Source organism: Gobio gobio (genome assembly GCF_949357685.1).
Source record: "Gobio gobio genome assembly, chromosome: 4".
Classification (NCBI taxonomy): domain Eukaryota; kingdom Metazoa; phylum Chordata; class Actinopteri; order Cypriniformes; family Gobionidae; genus Gobio; species Gobio gobio.
In genome coordinates, this window is record NC_137100.1 from 8040444 (window position 1) to 8062062 (window position 21619).

Consider the following 21619-nt stretch of genomic DNA (forward strand, 5'->3'; position numbering starts at 1 on the left):
TGTCAGACACCTGAAAAAAAAAAGTCAGCTGTAAAATCAACATAAAAATCATTTATGGCAGAAAAACCTTAATTGATCTACTATGTAAAGTGATCATAATGAGAGCATTCTCATTTCCTTCCACTGAGAGGCAAATATTCCTACTGACAGTAATATTAACAAAGCATAATAGAGATGCAATTAACCTTAAAATGACAAGCCATTTATCATTTTTAAACAGGGTCACTAGATCATATGCTAGTGCATTTACAGTCTGATCATAACAGCAGCTCTTTCAGCATATTTTTACTTCAAACGACTATAGATATGCAAATATGAAAGGCATACTAGCTGTAGGGTGTGTTCTGTATTCTTCTAATATTTATTTTGAAAGATGTTTATTACATTATCTTATGTTGAGGCTTTGAGCGTGCACATTTAACCCTCTTTGGGGGTTCAAACTCACATCATAACATTCGCCTCTTGGGCATGATGCCCACACGCTCACAAGGACGACTGTACCACTAAGAAAATGGGTACAATCCACTGTGGAGATACGGAGATATGAATAACTGCATTGTGGTTTATGCATCACCAGGGTTGGATTTAGGCATAGGGGCGTGTCTATACTTGCATGTCCTTGGGGGCAATTACAATTAGGAGAAATAATATTTTTTAACAATTTTTATATTTCACTCTAATGGTAAAACACTGTAAGACGATTACTAAATTAACAAAAAATAATTAAAAAATATTCATATTAAAATATCAGGCAGAAAACATTTGTCCATCCCCATATTTCGTAATTTTTCACCCATAATTCATTACTATCGGTCACCCTTTACATAGATATACATAATACAGGCTAGATGTCTTACGGCGGAGTCTCTAATGTCATCACCGGCGGCCATCTTGTCACAGGTAAGCTTTCTGGCGGGCTCTGTGGTACCTGATGTAAGGCGAGTGATCTGCATGAACACAAATACTCTTATCTCGCTGAAATCTTGACGGATTTACAAATGGTTTCGTTTCTTACAAGCGTTATTAACGTGGCTATAATTCTGGATGCTTGAACAAATTATGAATAATTATTCATAAGTATGCAGTGTCATAACTACATCTCTGACATTTATAACAAACCAAACCGTTTGAAAATCGGTAGAAAACTGAGCAAGTTATGGTTATTTAAAAAGTACATGCACCATTAAAACACAATGTTCCGAGTGAGCGAGCTGCCTGTGACAAGATGGCCGCCAGGTGCGGACGTCAACCTCCATTGGCCAGCAGTGCGGACGAGACATCTCGTCTTTATTATGTATGTCTATGACCCTTTAGGTCTGTATGTGGGATTGCAAATATTTAACCAATGAAAAGTCTTAAAAAGAGCATGTGACTAAACCTCGTAACTCCATTGGCTCCTCAAACTGTCAGTCAAATCTCATAACTCCATTGGCTCCTCGAACTGTCAGTCAAACCTCATAACTCCACTGGCTCCTCGAACTGTCAGTCAAACCTCATAACGCCATTGGCTCCTCGAACTGTCAGTCAAACCTCATAACTCCACTGGCTCCTCGAACTGTCAGTCAAACCTCATAACGCCATTGGCTCCTCGAACTGTCAGTCAAACCTCATAACTCCACTGGCTCCTCAAACTGTCAGTCAAACCTCATAACGCCATTGGCTCCTCAAACTGTCAGTCAGACCTCATAACGCCATTGGCTCCTCAAACTGTCAGTCAAATCTCATAACACCATTGGCTCCTCAAACTGTCAGTCAAATCTCATAACTCCATTGGCTCCTCAAACTGTCAGTCAAACCTCATAACTCCACTGGCTCCTCAAACTGTCAGTCAAACCTCATAACTCCACCCCGCCTCTATCGTGAATGAAGTGCACATATTTTGGTGGACCATCTCCACCAAAGGATATAAAAAACTGGTTGTTTGAATAAGTACAGCAAATCCGGCCCTGTGCATCACAATAGCTAAACAATTCAAGTTAACCCAGTTGCATTAGCCAGACTATACTTACAGACATCAATATCTTTATCCCATCAAGTCTTTATCATGGGCACATAATTTATTGCATTTTTTTTTATGGTTAATGGGCAAGCAGTTAGTTTAATGGTTGCCGATGAATTTATAGACTATGATGCTCATTAGTCTGTTGCATAAGTGACCATAACTGAGATTACTAATACTAGGTAACTAGCACATACATTATTATTAAAGCTTTATGTTTCTGACAAATTGATAATGTGCCAAGAATGTCCTTGTATGTGTGCATCAAATTGAGGGAGAGAAAATAAAGTGAATCTCACAAAACACGACTGAAGACATTATAATTTGTAGCACTACGTTTAAAAAATAAAATAATTCATGACAATTATGCCCCCCATTCTTATAAGTGTAATGCAAAAACAAACAAAGCATTATATATATATATATATATATATATATATATATATATATATATATATATGCTATAATATATGTTCTATAACATTAGTTCGTTTTTTTGTACTGGCTTAAAACAGTAGCTATAATAATAAAATTAGTACTGAGATAGAGATAAATAATTCCATGCTGATAAATGGTGGTGCTTACAGGGATAACATCGCTAGATTAAAGCTCAGATACTCTAACAAAGAAACCCCTCTCTGAGGAGCACTCGCTCCCCTCAGCTGCTCCGCGTCCGTCACTACGTGATATCCGCACTTCCTAAGCACATGAAGCTATTATTCCTCTCTCCTGCTCTGTCTGGGCTTATGAAGGGGCGCTGAAACATCCTGCGCTTGACATCGTTGAGAAATGGCAGGCGAATCAAGCTGACACGAACGAGACAATACAGCAAGCTCTCTAACGATGGGAAATCAGATTCACTTTAGTGAGTCGGTTCGTTCAGACAATTCATTTCAGCGAGTCGATTCTTTCGAGTCACCATTTAAAAGTGGTCCCAGTTCGAAGTTTCGCTATTTTTTTTTCAAAGTGAGAAATATTTGGTCAAATACTGGTATTTATTTACTAAGATTTACTCTTTTTTTTTGTTGCCAAATTTAGCATAAATCTGTGTTCCTACTTCCATGAAGCCTGCGAATTCTCCTTGCTTAAAAAATATTTTTTCAATAGTTTTGTTGATTATGGATTTAACTTGTCACCCACAGTACAGTAGTCTAGCCTTCTTGGTTACACTTTATTTTACGGTGTCATTGTTACAGTGTAATTATTTAAGTAGGACTAATATTACATGTAGGGGTGCCTACCTAGGGTTAGAGTAGGATTAGGGTTTGGTTGGGTTATTGCATGCAATTATGCATAATTTACTGTTATTACTGTGATAAGTAGCCTACATGTAACATAAACAAGGCCACTGTACCACCTACTTCGTAAAATAAGGCTTTAGACCAGGGGTCTCCAACCTGGTTCAGGTGTGTTTATTTGGGGTTGGAGCTAAGCTCTGTAGGACAGTGGCCCTCCAGGACCGAGTTTGGAGACCCCTGCTTTAGACATTATTCAAATCATTTTGAATGAATCAAGGAGCCGACTCAAATGAATGATTCGTTTGGGAATCGGACATCGCTGTGAAACAAGCGTTGAATTATGCATTCGGACTAACAAGGGAAAGTGATGCTCAGAGAGGAGGGCAGAGGACTCGGAGAAGATGCATTAAAGGGCGATGAAGTTATGTGAAGCGGGCTCTCGTCGCAGCGTTATATACGCACGTATGATTAATTTAATATAGTGTTTTATTGCTACGCAGTACTACACGGGTGGATTTTATTGCAAAGGAAAAACGATAGCCGATATCGGATGGTCGGTGAAAGGAAGAGAGAGTGAGTGAGTCAAGGGGTATATGATTTTAATGATGACTTACAGGCTACAGCGGACCGTCACTTCGTTTTAAATTACAGCTTGAATAGCGTGGAACTTCGCAATTCTGAGGAAATGATAAAAAAGCAGTTTACTCGGTAAAGGAGAGATGGATGGAGAACCAGGCAAAGGAAGGGCTCTCTGGTGAAAAGGTAAGTTGTCATTATATTCTATTTTGCTATTTCATTTGCTGAGTGTGTGCAGTTTTCATGCATTGATACCATCACACGAAATCGCCGCTGCGTAAATGAATGTGAATCCAGTGGAATATAACAACAGACGCGTTTAGCGCAGTCAAAATTAAGCACAACTGTCACAGCATACAAAGCAACTGCTGAGAGACTTTCACCATTGCTGGGTTTTTGCGAAATTATAACCTCGACAAGAACAACATAAGAGCTTTTCACACGTGTTAATGTGTTTCTGCGCAATCGTTTAATTGTTGCTCTGTGCACACATGCGTGTTTTTGGCTGAGGCGTCGCGTTGTGAGGCGCATTTAAGTTAATAACAATACAAAAATGGGTGTTTCAATCGTTTAACGCAAAAAATAAATACAAATAAAATAAATAATAAAGTTCAATAAGAATTCATGTGCGCGTGTTGGTGTTCATTACCTCATGATCAACCCTGGCGCGATATCTGGCATTGGCGCGAATCATTCCCATTCATAACGTGGAAGTGTATTTAACGGCCAGGTTAAAGTACAAGAAGTACTTGGCGTTTAGACTGCCTTCAAATTACATTTTTTTCCACTAGTGCGGTACATTGTGCTCACGCGGTCACAGGTGCTGTCATTAAATTGTGAACGGTGTCATAATGACAAACCCTTTAGATTTAATTTGATTTGTTGAAACCCAAGCGATATCATCTTCAAGGTGCTGCCATATTTGTGAACACCAAAAATAAATGTGCCTTCTAACTGGTTGATATCATTAAAAAGGGTGTGGTGAGAAATCACACCTGTGACAGCCATAACATTGGCAAAAAGGACTCAGGGGATTGGCCCGTGCTTTTTTGCCCATCAGAACCTTTGCCTGTCAGTCATTTTGAATTTTCAGATTACTGACATTGGGTAGGCTGACATGTCTTTGGAGGACGGGGTTTTGGGAAGAGGGCGTGTCGGAGAGGTTAGCCAAATTTGGGAGGTTTTCGGACAATCACTACACATTATTTATTGACATTAAAGTGGTGTGTGCTCACCATAGAGTTAGTTTGATAACGGGAACAGGACTGGCTGAACCATCACGGAAGGCTATCATGGTTTTATATCATAATAACCCAATAAGCACATCCATTATTTCTGCTAAAGAGCATATCACTCGGAAGACATCTAATTATTGTGTACAAACATCTGATAAACAGACATTCGCATACATTCTTAATCATGAACATCATTTTATTGTCAGTCAGGGAATGTTTTTGAGACACACTGCAGATCAGTATTCGCTTCATAAATTGCATTTTTAGATGAAAGTGCACACATCAATTAGACTGTTTGACGCACCTGTGTTATCAGAGAAGCAAAAGCCTGGCCACATAAGAACGTGCCTTTGATTCAATAGGAAAACCTTAGCAATATCCTCTTAAGGCACAGCCGGGTTAAAACGGCTTTAATGTTGTGTTGTTGAATGAATAATCCCCTGGCCTTGAGCTTTAGGAAATTTGGAGTGGTTGAATAAACGAGGATTCTGCCTGCATGCGTAACACTCTGGCTCTCCCACAGGGCGCTAACAAGATGGTTCACAGTTAAATAACAATCATTGCATCTCAATATCTTGGGCTACATCTTGAAATCAGCAAGTTAACATTTAAAGGAACAGTTCACCTATAAATGGAAATTCTGTCAGTGTTTACCCACCCTCAATTTATTCCAAAACTGTCCATGGAACATAAATGGAGGCGTTTTGAAGAATATTAGTGCTGCTCTTTTCAGTACAATAAAAGTGAATGGAAACGAGGGGCTTTTATCCGTCAAAAAGGACAATAATGCACCATAAAAGTAGTCTTCTAAAGCCATACAACTGCTTTCTGTGAGAGGCAGGCTGAAATGTAATTACAGTCTCTCTGTCGGAGCTATTTAAACCTCATTTACACTTTTACATATTTAAATTTGGTGTGTCAAGTATTGTGCCAGGCTGGGCAGCAGTGAATCCCGAATAACCTTTTCATTACCGTTTGTAAACCGTTTGGAACATGCAAATAGTATTTGAGGGCTATTCTGTGAATAACAACAGAAAATCTGTCATACATGTAGGTGATGTCATACATTCAGTTGACTTAGGCCGCATTTACACTGCAGGCCTTGATGCCCAATTCCGATTTGTCAACAATATCCGATTTTTTGACGACCAGCTTACATTTTCTTTTAAAAGTGACCCAGATTCGATATCTGCATTTGCACTCCACTGGGTTGAGCCATTGTTCTCCATTGCGCCATTGAAAGTCATGTGACCACGGTTGGTGTTGACGTCATTCGCCACCGCCGCGTTTTTTCAGTGACGTTTGACTCGCACTGATGGAATATCCAATCTCGCTTACATGGACTCAAATGCATGTATCTGATTCATGTCAGATTTATTTCCACATATGTGACCATGGACCACAAAACCAGTCGTAAGGGTACATTTTTTTGAAATTGAGATACATCATCTGAAAGCTGAATAAATAGTTATTTGTTAATATTTGGCCGATTTTTTTGATGACCAGTTTACATTTTCTTTTAAAAGTTACCCATATTCGATAGCTGAATTTGCACTATACACTTGGTGTAACCCAACAACCCATCAACCCAATGTAGATGTACTGACCCGGAAAATCTTAGATCGAAAAGGAAGTAAAAACGCTGCAATTTGCAATGACGTAGACAAAATGATAATACAAGCCTTTGTTTTCCTCACCATTTTTAAAGTTTGCCCCAAAGACTTAAAAGACATAAAACTTCAGCATGACTCCACTGGGTTGAGTCTTCGTTCTCCATTGCACCATTGAAAAGAGTCATGTGATCACGGTTGGTGTTGACGTCATTCGCCACCGCCGTTTTTTCAGTGAAGTTTGACTCGCATTGAAGGGAATATCCAATCACGCTTACATGGACACAAATGCATGTATCTGATTCATGTCAGATTTATTTCCACATATGTGACCCTGGACCACAAAACCAGTCATAAGGGTACATTTTTTTAAAGCTACACTGTGTAACTTTTTTAGTTTATTCTTAGCTAAAAACACTTAGTTCTTTCAAAAATATATGTGCTCTTTAATGTATATTTACTTCTTTCAAGTAATAAAGTATTCTCGTAAGTTTATAATATGCCATTGAAAATACATACGGGTAAGGGGTTCGAATGCGGGTCGCCATGTTGCCCCTCCATCTTGAAAGTACATCAGCCAAAGAGGGACATACCCGTGAATTCAAGCTTCGCCGTTTCGCGTTTTAACACTCGATGGCACTGTGTCGAATGTGGACGAGGTCGAACTGGAAGCCATATTAATCTTGGACTAAATCGGCCACCGTAGGAGTTAAAACGAAATCGGAATTGAGAGGAAGAGAAACTAATATTCACTGGATGGTCATATACCTTTTCACCGCTAGATGGGGGAAAATATCACACAGTGTAGCATTAAATTGAGATTTATACATCATCTGAAAGATGATAATAAGCTTTCCATTGATGTATGGTTTGTTAGTTATTTGTTAATATTTGGCTGAGATACCACTATTTGAATATCTGGAATCTGAGGGTGCAAAACATTTTAAATATTAAGAAAAGCGCCTTTAAAGTTGTCCAAATGAAGTATTAATGAATTTACTACTAATAATACATTTTCGATTTTCGGTAGGAAATTTACAAAATATCTGCATGAAACATGATCTTTACTTAATATCCTAATGACTTTTGACATAAAAGAAAAATCACAAATTTTGAGGCATACAATGTATTGTTGGCTATTGCCACAAATATACCCGTGCGACTTATGACTGGTTTTGTGGTCCAGAGTCACCCATGAATGATGCCTTTGTGGTTCATACCATAAGATTACTTCTCACTCAGACCATCTGCCTTTTTAACAAATTAGGTTCGGAGTATTGCACAAACTTTATAACTTTAATCTGTCAGCAAATGTCTGTTCTCAGACCTTGAAATACCAAGCAAATGCTACTGCTTGCTTCTGCTTAGCAATGTAGATTGAATGCATGATTGATTGATTCAGCTGCCCTTCAGTTGAATTCTTCTCTCAAGACTAGATGCAGAGTTCCAAGGATATTGATCAGCGCTTAAATCATTTTTGTTTATATTCAAATCAGGGGTCAATAAGTCTAGGTGGATATCGAAGCCCTATCTCCACGCTGCAGAAATAACTCAGATATATTTTAGTCATAAACATTTCATGCTTTTCCTAGCATGACTATTGAAACGGCTTCATGTATTGCCTTTAGGTCATGGTGTCATCAATCATTTTAAATATGATCTTATCTGAATAACAGTTGTTGGCACTTGGAGCAATTTGTTCAGAATTCAGATGTTGCTTTTGCTTTTCATTGTGAAGAGCTTCTCTGCTTCTCTCCGTGATTATCTCGGGGGAACGGATCATGTTTTCAGCTCTTCCAGATCCAAGGGACCATCCTGGTTGTAAACATGTTCTCTCTCAGTCTTCCTGACTGTCAAAGTGGAGGTGGATGAGGATGTGCATCATTTATGGCCTCTCTGATGGGTACCGAAGGCCGCGGTATTTCCCTTCACCGCAAATGATTTCAGACATTTGAAGGCCCCATTGTGAATATATGGTTCGAGAATATGAGCTGGTTAAAAGGTCAATGCTGTATTGCCTCCATAGGTTTCAGTGCATTGCTCCTTTATTATTATTATTGTTCTCTTTCTTAATTTAAAAAGTATGCAAAGCACAGTACAATGCTGTCTATACTGAAAACAGGGATGCACGGTATACTAGAGACCATATCAGTTCTGGCCAATACAAGTGTTTAAATGATCATCATCTGCCTCATTGGGCAGATAAACTAGGGGGATTGTTCAGTGCAAATATCTAAAAAGTCTTGAATTAAACTACATGAGAAGCAAAATGACTTAAATATTAAAGGGATAGGGACACCCAAAAATGAAAATTCTGTCATAAATTACCCTCATGTCGTTCCAAACACATAAGACTTAATCGCTTTATATGATGAACAGATATTTAATTTAGGCTTTTATTCACATTTAAACATTGATCAGTGAACAGTGAAGCTTAAACGTGCTGCGTAACACGAGAATGAACCTCATTGGTTCTTGAGGAAGCTCAAACGTGCTGCGTAACACGAGAATGAACCTCATTGGTTCTTGAGGAAGCTCAAACGTGCTGCGTAACACGAGAATGAACCTCATTGGTTCTTGAGGAAGCTCAAACGTGCTGCGTTACACGAGAATGAACCTCATTGGTTCTTGAGGAAGCTCAAACGTGCTGCGTTACACGAGAATGAACCTCATTGGTTCTTGAGGAAGCTCAAACGTGCTGCGTAACACGCAAATTAACCTCATTGGTTCTTGAGGAAGCTCAAACATGCTGCGTAACACGAGAATGAACCTCATTGGTTCTTGCGGAAGCCCAAACGTGCTGCATAAAACGAGAATGAACCTCATTGGTTCTTGCTGAAGCTCGAAAGTGCTGCGTAACACAAGAATGAACCTCATTGGTTCTTGAGGAAGCTCAAGTTGATGAATGTTTACATGTGAATAAAAGCCTAAATTCAATCTGTTCATCATATAAAGTGACTGTGTCGCCTCACAAAATTTGAACTTAACCGCTCACCTGACGAAAACAAGAAAAAATTTACTCAATTCTTGTTTTAAGAATAAATTCACTTAATTTTTAACCTTATTTATGGACAATAAGACTTAAATTCACCATGAAATCAAAACTGAGATTTTATGGAAAATTTCATTGTTCATGATAAATGATATATTTATCTATGCACCTCATTATTTCTTTAAATTCACGTGCCCTCATAATATTTAATCAAAATAATTTTGCAGTGACATCTCTTCTCTTCTCTGATGATGTGTTTTTCTGGCGCAAGGGCGGGACAACCTGTCACTCACATGAGATCCACCAATAGCAAACCACAATGATCCAACCATCCAATCAATTCCTGATGGATAAAGTCAAGTCCCGTCCTACATTTTCTCATGTTCAAGAAGCCGTTTGACTCAGATATATGTCACAATAAGGAAGAAAAGACTATCTCGACTTCCGTTTCATGCTGACTTGTATGTACTTGTGTATTTTGATGTAAAAATGTTTCGATATTTCTTCTAGAAAAGATGAAAACAAATACAAAATAAGACAAATATACTAAATAAGAAGTGCAGTGTAGATCATTTCAGTAGCAGATTATTTCTTTAAAATCAAACAGTATATTGCACAGGTGTTGTTGTTGGTTGCCAGTGCATTGCTATGTAGATACTAGAAGGGGGTTAGAAGGGGATTTGAACATATTGCTAGAGCAGTTGTTCGTTGTTCTCAATGGTTCTGTAGTTGCTAACTGACCCACAACAAGACCCAATCCCTAAGTTTTGGCTCAGGTCCCTCCTACAATGTAAGTACATGGGATTTCCCTGCCTCTATTTTATTGTGAGCAGGTAAACCTGAACACTTAGAAATGTAATAGCAACAAGCTGCATGATCTGAGCTTTGTGCCAAAATGCAATACAATTGAGCAAGTAGTACCAATACAAATAATCAGCTATCAACCAAAATTCTGGTCTTTTTTGTTGCAGACAGGAAGTCCACATTTAGGACAAAGGACAAACAAGGACAAAGATGCAATGTTTTTTCTAAATAGGCATCTCTTGTTATATTTGGCTGTATAAATGCTTATTTTATAAGGTTTATTTTTTAAGAGGGCTTCTCATGGTGAATATAATTTCCCTCCTTTTATAGTTATCTCCCTCTCTCCATCTGTGATTTTTCCCTCATGTTGTGATGTTTCTTTGATCTCTCTCCGTTGTTCTCGCCTTGCTCGCGCAGATGCCCCTCCCTCTCTGTCCGTCTTTGCCAGGCTGTTGTAAATAGCCGTGTTGCTTGTGTCATCAGAGAAAAGGATTGAAAAGAGAAAAGGACAGAGGAGAGACCAAGAAACCATAACATAGTGAGGTTGGGTTACAGAAGAGAGATATGGGTGTGTGTCGTCTTTGTCCCCTTCCAACCCTTTTTCATTCACAGGGTGACAGCTGGCTAGCAGTAGGGTACAGTGGCATTGCCAAAAGAAGTCAGTCTTACAGTCACACAGCACAGATTTACATCCAATATCCTGTGCGTGTACAAAACATACCAAACATATAAGCATGCCCATAATACTCTTACAGCCAGCAATATAAACGCTGGGTTGTTCAATGCTCAATGCTGGTTTGTTCAAACCCAGACTTGTTCAAACAAGTCAAATGTGGACAAACCTAACTGTTAGTTTGTCCACATTTGACTGAAAAACACCCAGCGTTTTTAGAGCGCATGCTTGGGTCAAATATGAACAAACCCTAGCCTGACACACCATTGGCAGGGCTCAATCCGAGGGGGGGGGGGGGGGGGGGGGGATAAACGCTACAACCAACCAGAGTAACGAAGAAGGTGAAGCGGAGCTATAATAGATTCAACTTTTGCCGTATCCGGTCAGCAAAACTCCGAACACATCTTCCATTTTTAAAAATGACGTCAGTGCCGTTCTTTGTTCTTTTCTCAAAGAAAAGCTTAACTCCAAGTCTTCCAGGGTCGCGGCCAAAGCTGATTCGAAAGTTGTTCGCCAGCTTCTTTGTTTTCAAGTAGCCGTCATTATGTTAAGCCCGCCCACCGACTCTGTACATGATGTTATTGGCCTGACTAACACTCTACACTAAAAATGGTGCTATATGGCACTAAAAGCGGTTCTTGGCTCGTAATCATAAGGGAACCTCTTTAAGTGCTGTATAGCACCAATCTTGGTGCTTCAGTGGTTCTTCAGCGGTTCTTTGGCTGAGGTGCTATATAGACAGAACATGTTAAGATATGGTGCTATATAGCACCAAAAGTGGTTCCCCTATGATTACGAGCCAAGAACCACTTTTAGTGCCATATAGCACCATTTTTTAGAGTGTAGAGTTTGGTTTTTCCAGCTCGCACGCCAACGGAGAGTTGCTAGACGTCCTGGCTGCAAATTATATTTGCTGCTGCTAGTGTGCGTCTAGATTTCTAATGCTGCGTTCACACCGAACGCGAATAGAGCGTCTGGCGCAAGTGATTTCCATGTTAAGTCAATGCAAAGGCGCATTGAAGCGCGTCTGGAGGTCCTGCGGCGCGATAGACGCGTTTCGCGCGGCGTGATGGACACGTTGGTTTGTCCAGTTGGTGATGGACGTCCAAAAATTTGATGGACGCGTGATGGAAGTCCAGTCCGCGGCGTCCAGTTCGCGCGAATGATGCGAATTGGACGCAAATTTAGCGTCTTGCGCGACAGCGCGTTACACGCGAGTGGTGCTTTTGTGCATTCACGCGTTTGAAGCGAATTCGCGTCTGACGCCTGAGTTGAAAAATTTTAACTTTGGCGTCAATTTGCGCCACGTTAACCAATCTGGAGCCTGCTTGCTGCTGTCACTTGGTAAAGTGACGTGATGAGAAACCCTGCATAATTTAAAAATACTACTATTGTGTCACAAAATGAGGTTTTAAGACTTTTTCAGGCGAGAATGTAGTTGTTTATAGCTCAAATCTGTGGTTTATTTATAATGAGAGCGCCTATTTTAAAAAGAAAAGTGTGGAGTTGTGAGATCCAGGCGATCACCGGGCGCTCAGCGCTCATTAACCCCGGCGAGAGCAGCCTTTCCTCGGCCAGTCCTTCTGACGTTTGCCGCTGGCTCTGATGTCCTGTAGTGGTTCGTCTTGTGTAGATCTAACGGGCGATCTTTGGTGTCATGAATCTATCATTTGTTGTCTGCCAAATCGTTTTGACTGAGGGCAAAGAGAAGTTTCATAACTTTACTTTTTAAGGATATTTAAATATACATGCAGTGAAGATAATGTAGGAGTTGCCTGGACCACATTTGTGCGGCGAATGTTTAATATATATTTTTAATGAAAATGAAAAGAGGCAGAGTGGTGTTTTATGACATATTTCTCCTGGAGCGCCTTGAACTATTTAGCTTCAAACGCTCAATTTATACGCGCGTCCAATTCGCTGTGGACGCGCGAATGGATGCAAAATGTTCAAGCGTCCAACTAGACGCGGTAGACGCAATTTTGACGCCCTGTTCGTGTGAACAAAGCATCAGATAGACAAACCCAACTTTGAATATGTAATGTGAAGCCTATAATGTTCTGTGCATGTTGTTACTAGAATCTTATTTTATGCATTGTGTGTGTTACATCCATTAAATGTGCTATACATTATAGAAAGCATATTCTATGTTGCAGTTTTGTATTTGGACCCACTTTATAACTACTTACCTACTATACCTTACCTTAACTACTGTACTAACATTTAAATAAAAAATTTGATACAATGCACTTATTGTGTAATTTGTACTTACATTTAAAAAAAAATAATAATAATACCTGCATGTAATTACATCTGTAATTAATTTCTGTAGTTACATTTATAATTACACTGCTGACACTTCCCTTACACATAACCCTACCCTTAAACTTACCCATACCACCACACCTGTCCCTAACTTTACCCGTATCCCACCTCAATATCAGCAAACGTCTTTTACAATACAATATGAACACAATAAGTACATTGTACTAAGGCCACCTGATATAAAGTGGGAGCTTGCATTTTTATGCATTCATTAGACATGCATTAAATGTGTGATAGAAAGCATATTTATAATGTTAGAATTTGTGTGCAGCGTAAACTCCAAATTTTTTTTAGAGTGTACTTTCGTATTATTTCAAAAAACTAAGTATACATATTTAATAACAGTAGCTTGTAATAAAACAAATTTTATTCATAATAATATTAATAATAAATGTTTTCAGCCATGTACAATACACACATTTATGCTGCACACATAATTCATAGAAAGCTAAATTCTTACATTATAAATATGCTTTCTGTAGCTACACATTTAATGCATGTATAATGCATAAAACTGTAACACTATAAGTATGCTTTCTATCATGCATAGCGCATTATACACATTTAATGCATGTAGCACACATTGCATAAAATAACATTCTAGTAACATTATGCTTCTGCTCTCCATCATGCCCAGCACATTATAGGCTACACATTACAAATTCTATGCATGTTATATGTACTGCACCCATAGAATTGCGTCGCACTGTTGAGCACTGTAGGACACACAGGTGAATTCACACACATACTTTACCCCTGTACCTTGACAAATGGAGCATATTGCATCACATCAGCAGTGGGTAAAACGTTAGCATATTGTGTGACCAGATTATAAAAGTGGATTTAGTAGAAAACTGTGAAACGGTACAGCTGCTAGCTCAAGGCGCACACGCTCTTACATACAAATCAAGAGCGCGGCCACCGGTAACCATGGAAACAGGATTAGGCCCACCCTGCTGAAACAAAACCCACCTAAAACATTTTAAATATGGGAGGGAATGACTTTTCTTTTTTTCCCCTGCTAAGGCTTCTTGTTTGATTAATGCGACACCTCACGCCGGCATAGTTCATGTGTTTGGATCAATGGATTCCGCCCCAAATTCACACTGCACTACACAAGGCATATCCTCCGAGCCTTACCACTCTCTTTACTTTAAATGTGTTGGAGTCTGTCCAGACTATTTATCTGTGAGAGTCCGTGGAAGGTGAAACAGTTGTACAGGAAATCTATTTGCCTTGTGTGTCCCAAACAAACAAGCCTTTTTTTCTGATTTGATTGGAGGTTTGTGTGGAGCATTTAGATTTAATGAATTTCATGTTACCTCAGAATTCATTTGAATGTATGATAGTATTTGGTATATGGTAGTAAAAAGGCTTAAGATATTATGTCTTGTTTTCTGGAGAAAAACAACAAAACAATCTAAATTAAGTGAGTTTTTGCTTAAAACGAGCAAAATTATCAGCCAATGGAGTAAGAAAAAAAATATTGTGTCCGTTTGAATTAAGATAATTTTTCTTACCCCATTGGCTGATAATTTAGCTTGTTTTAAGCAAAAACTCACTTAATTTAGATGTTTTTTCTTCTCCAGAAAACAAGACGTAATACTCATCTTGTAAATGCATCATGATTTAAGAATGTTTAGATATTTGGACTAGAAACAAGACAAAAGCACTAAGTAGGAAAAGCATTTTTTGCAGTGAATGGAATATGAAATTAAATATCCACGTAAAACTTTAATTTTGCAGACCAGACTGCTCTTTTCCATACAATGAAAATGAAGTGTGACTCGTTTAAAACTATCTTATACTACGGGCTGGATCTTATACTACGGGTCTGTTGAATTCTTGAATCTGATTGGTCGACGAACATTCTAAGGTGTGCAATTATTTTCAGGGAAACACACGGCTAAAGTAGTTCCAGGCAAGGAACTATTTCAAAGGACCTTACAACTACAACAGCAAAAGAACCAAAACCCACAATTTTTTTTTGCCTTAAAATGACATTGTAGAATGTACTGAAAGCACATACTCTCTTTCTCCCTCTCAAACGCACACACATACAGTACAGACACACACTCGCACATAAATGTGTTGTTTTTACGATTTTATCAGTAAAATAGGTTAGCAACTTAAAAGCTACAAGAAATTTCTCACTAGCATGGTAATAACAACGCTGTTCTTGAAGCAGATAAACAGTTTCGCTATTAGTTTAGACGATGCTGCTGCAGAACACTGTTGAGAGACGAATGAACAGTCTCAGGTAATTCAACATGCTTAATTTCTATCTCTCTCTCTTTCTTAAGGACAACAACCTGACAAATGTCTTGAAATACAACATCTGACCAGAGTCTTGAGGTGTGGTAACTGTAGTATAAGTGGAGTATTTGGCCGCATAACCACCTCTGTGTGCGTTATTTTCTAATAATTCAATGGCCCGTCATCAATTATTCCTTACATATGGCTTGAAAAGGCTTGGAATATAGCACAGAATTCATATCAACTAATTTTGTGGTATTTTGTCATTTTTGGAGTTTGACAGCTGAAGTTATCATCCATTTTCATTTATAGAAAAGAGAACTCATTTTGTGTTCTGTGGGAAAGGAAAATCTTTGAGTGACATGAACATGAGCAGATGAATGAATTTTATTTGTTGGTGAACTTTTCCTTTAATATGAAATTTTGAACTGATATACAGTATTTGTAGTTAAACTGATAAGCATGTTACTGGAGTCTTTGTGCATAGTATGAAAACGGTCCTGAAGCAAAGCCAGTTGAGAATCATTATTTTGAATATTACTTTACGGAATAGGATATAAAATATAGGCCTAGTTGATTTTACAAGAGTTCCTGATGAGTCTCATTTTTTGCATGTCTGACGTTTAGAAAATGGAAAATTCTGTACTTCCCCTCATATTGATTGAACAGGAAGACTTGTTTATTTTCTGGAACACAAAAGAAGATATTTAGAAGATTGTCCAAGCTGCTTCTTTTTCACCCAATTAAAAATGTATTAATATGACTTGTATGCAATACAAGTCAGGGATGGGCAATTCTCGTCATCTTAAAAATCTAATCAACAACTTTAAAGGTGGGGTAAGTGGTATTTCAAAAATGCTTTAGAAAAGTGTCTCGGGCGAGGACCAAAACAAACGTATAGCCAATCAGCAGTAAGGGGCGTGTCTACTAATGACGGGGAGAAGAGAGCGCTCAGTGCACATCATTATTCAAAAGACACGACACAGGACAGACATTAGCCGGGCGACGACAGAAAGAGAGAGATGGCAGATAAAAAACAATTGTGGAAGATGTGTGTTGAACAAAAGAAGACTTACGATCAGGCAAGAAGTGTCGGCTTTCCAGTGCTGGAGAGAAGGCAGAGGTTGCTTTATTTCTTCTCGATAGACGAGTAACATTGATTTTTGTTTTGTTTCACATAACTAATATATGCTGGCTTTTTCTTGAATATGCTCATGTGTCATGTTTGCTTGCTTATCCATTTGCGATCGTATTGTCGTTCACTTCAGCGTTGATAATTACCCATTCATTTCCACACTGTATAAGCCTGGAGCGTCTAAATCTCATCGCTGTCTTACAAGCGTCAGCTCCCAAAGTGTGTCTGAAAACTAAAATTGTCCATCCCAGTCCCAAGAATAGCAGAGTGAAACTGATGATGACAGAATGTGCATGTACTGTCCCTTTAAGAGCTGCATTAGAAGAACTGTGTGTTCAGCCGGTGGGACAGTGTAACACTTTAAAGATGTGCGCAATGGTGCTGTGCAAAGATTATACACACAAATCCCACACACAAACATGGAACATGCACTCATCTGTTTGCTTTAACACACACACAAACATATAGTGTGACCCCAGACATAACTATCATTTTAGACTTACTACTTTACGAGATACACCACACAGGGTGTAATGTAACCACGTGTTTGGGATTGGAGCACCAAATATAAGGAGAACTCATTAACCTTGTTCAGACTGTTAGTCCAAATCCGATTTTTGTGCATATCCATTTGGAATCCATTCATATTTAGCAAGTGTGAACAGCACAAAATCACATGAAATCTGTTTCAAGCTACATTCATATTGTTACGATCCCCGTTTCAAAGTTAGTCTAGGGGATCGAGGGGAAACGTAACAATTGGGGGCTCGTCCGGGATCTGAACCCAGGACCTCTCGCAGCTCAAGTGATTCCGGCTTTGGGTGCAAGAGGACCCGGGTTTAAATCCCGGACGAGCCCCAAATTGTTAAGATCCCCGTTTCAAAGTTAATCTGTTGTTTTTGGCGTATGCCTACCAACGCAACGCCATTACCATAAAAACCATCAACGATAATCCAGAAAACAAAAGAGAGCCACGGGACACACAAATCGGATCTGAACAGTTGCTATACACAGTCAATTATTTAGATCAGATTCCAATTGGATACACAAATGATCAGATTTGTGAACATAGTCAATGTCTTTGGTGGTTTCGGCTCTGCACTGACAGATTTTTTAAAATCAGATATTTAGTCACTTGCATCTGACACAAATGTGGTTCTGAACAAAGTCACATTTGTAAGAATTTCTGAGATCTGTTTATGTCTGCTTTGGTTTCAGTGTTCATTGTAGCTTGCGAAGTGACTGCTCAGTAGTGTCTAGGCATGGGTTTGTAAAATACAGCTATGCCTCCTTGTTCATAACCACAGCGGGATGCCTTGATGGAGGTGAGCAGAGGCTTCAGTTTTCCATCTGCTTTATGCATCCTGAATTCTTTCTAATTTCACTTGTTGTAGAAATCACTTGGCATTGTGCTGACACCTACATCATTACTATAGCAACCCATGTAGATATAAACTGAAAATAAACTGCACCGCCTAAACAAATGGACACGATTTAATAACTTGCAAATAGTGTGGACAGTTAAGTCCTAAAGTTTTGAACAACCAGTTGTGCAACCAAGTGTGCAATGTGAATGAATCTATAATGTGCAACAAAACGCATAGCCATGCCACAGCAGTAATTGTGTCTTGTTTTCCAGAAACATCTTTAAAACAAGATACATTTACCTGAGAAGAAAATTTACGTAAGATAATAGGTTTGTCATAAAAATAATAGTAAAATTAGGCTTTTTTTGTGCAAACTACACTTTTGTGCAAACTACAATTTCTTATAAGAACAAGCATGACAGGGACATGTTCTTCACAGCCAAATATGTTTTGATTTGTATATCATTAAAAGTGCAGGAAACGATTTCTGAGCCGAGCAGCACAACACACTTGTAGCCAATCAGCAGTAGGGGGCGTGTCCACTCATAATGGGGGAGGAGAGAGAGTGAGCAAGAGGGAGATTTGAAGAAAGTTGGTAAAAAAAAAGGGGGCTGAGAGACATTACAAAAGGTCAGAAAAATATCTTTGAAAAAAGAAGGGTTATGATCAGGCTAGAGCTTTAAGACCCACGTTAAGGCCACTTCAGCGCTGGGTAGATGAATGTGTGTTTAAACTGTGTCATTTATGTAGTAGAAATGTGAAACTATATCTGAGTTTGGTGCCTTCTAGACTGAGAAAAGACAGAAAATGTATTCTTGTCTCATGTGGATGAAAGACAACAACTCCCAGAATGCACTTGCTTCGCTGCCCTACAAGGCCACTCCCCAGCGTTGTTTTGATCTTCATAATAATACAATAATTTTGTTCAGTTAGAGAATAAACACTACAATTGACCTATCGGTAAGCCCCTCCCCTCGAACGCAGATGAGCCAATAGCAGTTGAGTATCAGTTGCGCTGGGACCGGAACTCGGACTTTAGGTGTCAGCGCCATAGAGAAACATTGGAAAATCCGAAGCTCTCATCGGTTTGATGGTGTTTATGCTACAAAAATGCGAAAATGTCATGCCTGAGGTACTGTAACACTGATTCCAGGGATCCTGAGAGAATTTTCTGTTTGTCATGCTCTCGTTAAGTTACGATTAAAGTCCCTGCTAACATACAAACCAAAATAACTAACTGTTCTCACGTCATGTAACACTGTAGGTCAAAAACACGAAGGTCTACATTTCAGTGCCTCTCCATATTAAACTGGTTATATGTAAATTAATTTAATTTTAGATATGTTTAAGGTCTACATTATCTGTCCTACTAAGGAGGACTCCTATTTTGATGGGTATTATAGTCTACGGTAGTGAAAGGGAGAGCTCGCACGCAGTTTATCGGAGTTGTTTTGCAGGTACAAAGTTTACCAGTTATTAACTGCACCCCCGAAAAGGCATACGGTCTGTGTATATGTTTGTTTACTGTTAGTTGTATGAGTGTTTTTGTGTAATTTGCTGTGTGTTATTATAACTTTGTGTTATACATAATTTGTTATGTTAATGGTAATGCAACGGAGAGAGATAGTTTGTGAATGAGACGTTAATGCGCACTTCTTATGCTTTGTTTGTTCAGCTCTTACGATGATTGGAGTGAAAAAGGACATAATAACATTTGGAGTGAAAAAGGACATAATAAACTTGATAAACCATCAGTTAAGTTTGGCCGTCATTCGGACGGGATATACGTTACATTCTGTGTCCAAAAACATCTCGGGATAAGGTTTTCACACTGACAGCTGTCATTGTAAGATATAGCAACTCCGTTTGTTTGTCCGAGTTATCAACAGTAACTAAGGGGGGCGGGGCTTACCGATAGGTCAATTAAAAACTGAACGTGTCTTTTCAATAAAGTGTGAGTGAGCCGAACGAAAGTCACAGGACAAACACAGCAGGAGTCCGATTTCATTCAGCACGAGAGGGAAGTAAGAGCTGAGGTAAGCGCGGCTGTCATTCTCAGAGTGTGTCCAGTCTGGCGCGTTTTCTGAACGCATATGGAAGCTAAACTTTCATAGGAATTAATTGAAAAGTTGAAACACTCACTTTGCTCTGCAGCGCTCCGTATATGAATGCCTGAGGTTGAGCCGCGAGCGCATTCACATTCTGTGCGTGAGATCTCTTCCCTGTGGGCGGGTTGAAAACATGCGGGACAGCTCCTTCTACTGGCTGTAGTCTCTAGCCTCTGGCCAAAAAATCCTAAGATGACGCAAATTGACGATATTTGCGTCATCGGAGGAATTTTTCCAGAAATAAAATGCATAATTCTCTCGTCTCAAGAGGGGGGGATAGTACCATAAGTCAAATATACTACTGGGTTTCTACTGATACAAAGCTTAATGCTAAATCACTGAAGTGACCCTTTAAATATTGGAGAGACCTAAGCGAGAAGGCCTGAAAAAGGACACAGAGGTTGCACTATTTCTGCTCTATACGGGAGTAACATTGGTTTTGATGTTTCACAGAACCAAGAAATGCTGTTTTTGTAATGTTGTAATGCAAGAGTTTTGGGATGCCTGCCTTTACATGCACATGACCTTTAAATTACATCCCATTCTTAATCCGTAGGGTTTAATATGGAGTTGGCCCACCCTTTACAACTATAACAGCTTCAACTCTTCTGGGAAGGCTTTCCACAAGGTTTAGGAGTGTGTTTATGGGAATTTTTGACCATTCTTCTAGAAGCGCATTTGTGAGGTCAGGACTAATGCATCCCAAAGGTGTTCTATAGGGTTGAGGTCAGGACTTTGTGCAGGCCAGTCAAGTTCCTCCACACCAAACTCGCTCATCCATGTGTTTGTGGACCTGCTTTGAGCACTGGTGCGCAGTCATGTTGGAACAGGAAGTCTCTACTGATGTAAGGCTTGGATGAGCTGCTCGACCATGGAAACCCATTCCATGAAGCTCTCTACGCACTGTTCTTGGGCTAATCTGAAGGCCACCAAAGTTTGGAGGTCTGTAGCTATTGACCCCGCTCTTTGATTTTACGTGGCCTACCACTTCATGACTGAGTTGCTGTTGTTCCCAATTGCTTCCACTTTGTTATAATACCACTAACAGTTGACCATGTAATATTTAGTAGTGAGAAAATTTAGAGCATTATTTTGCTTCGCTTCAGCTATAATAAAGAGACATCCACTCTTGCATTTCGTGTTTGTGCATTTTGGGGACAATGAAGTGAGGGGTGTTTGTTCGGGTTGATTTCAAATATCAAAAGTGTTTCTCAGAAATCACTTACTGCATCTTTAAGATACTATTGTAGTTTTTAATATTTTGAAATAGTTTTTAATTTAATATTATTTTGTTTTGTGTT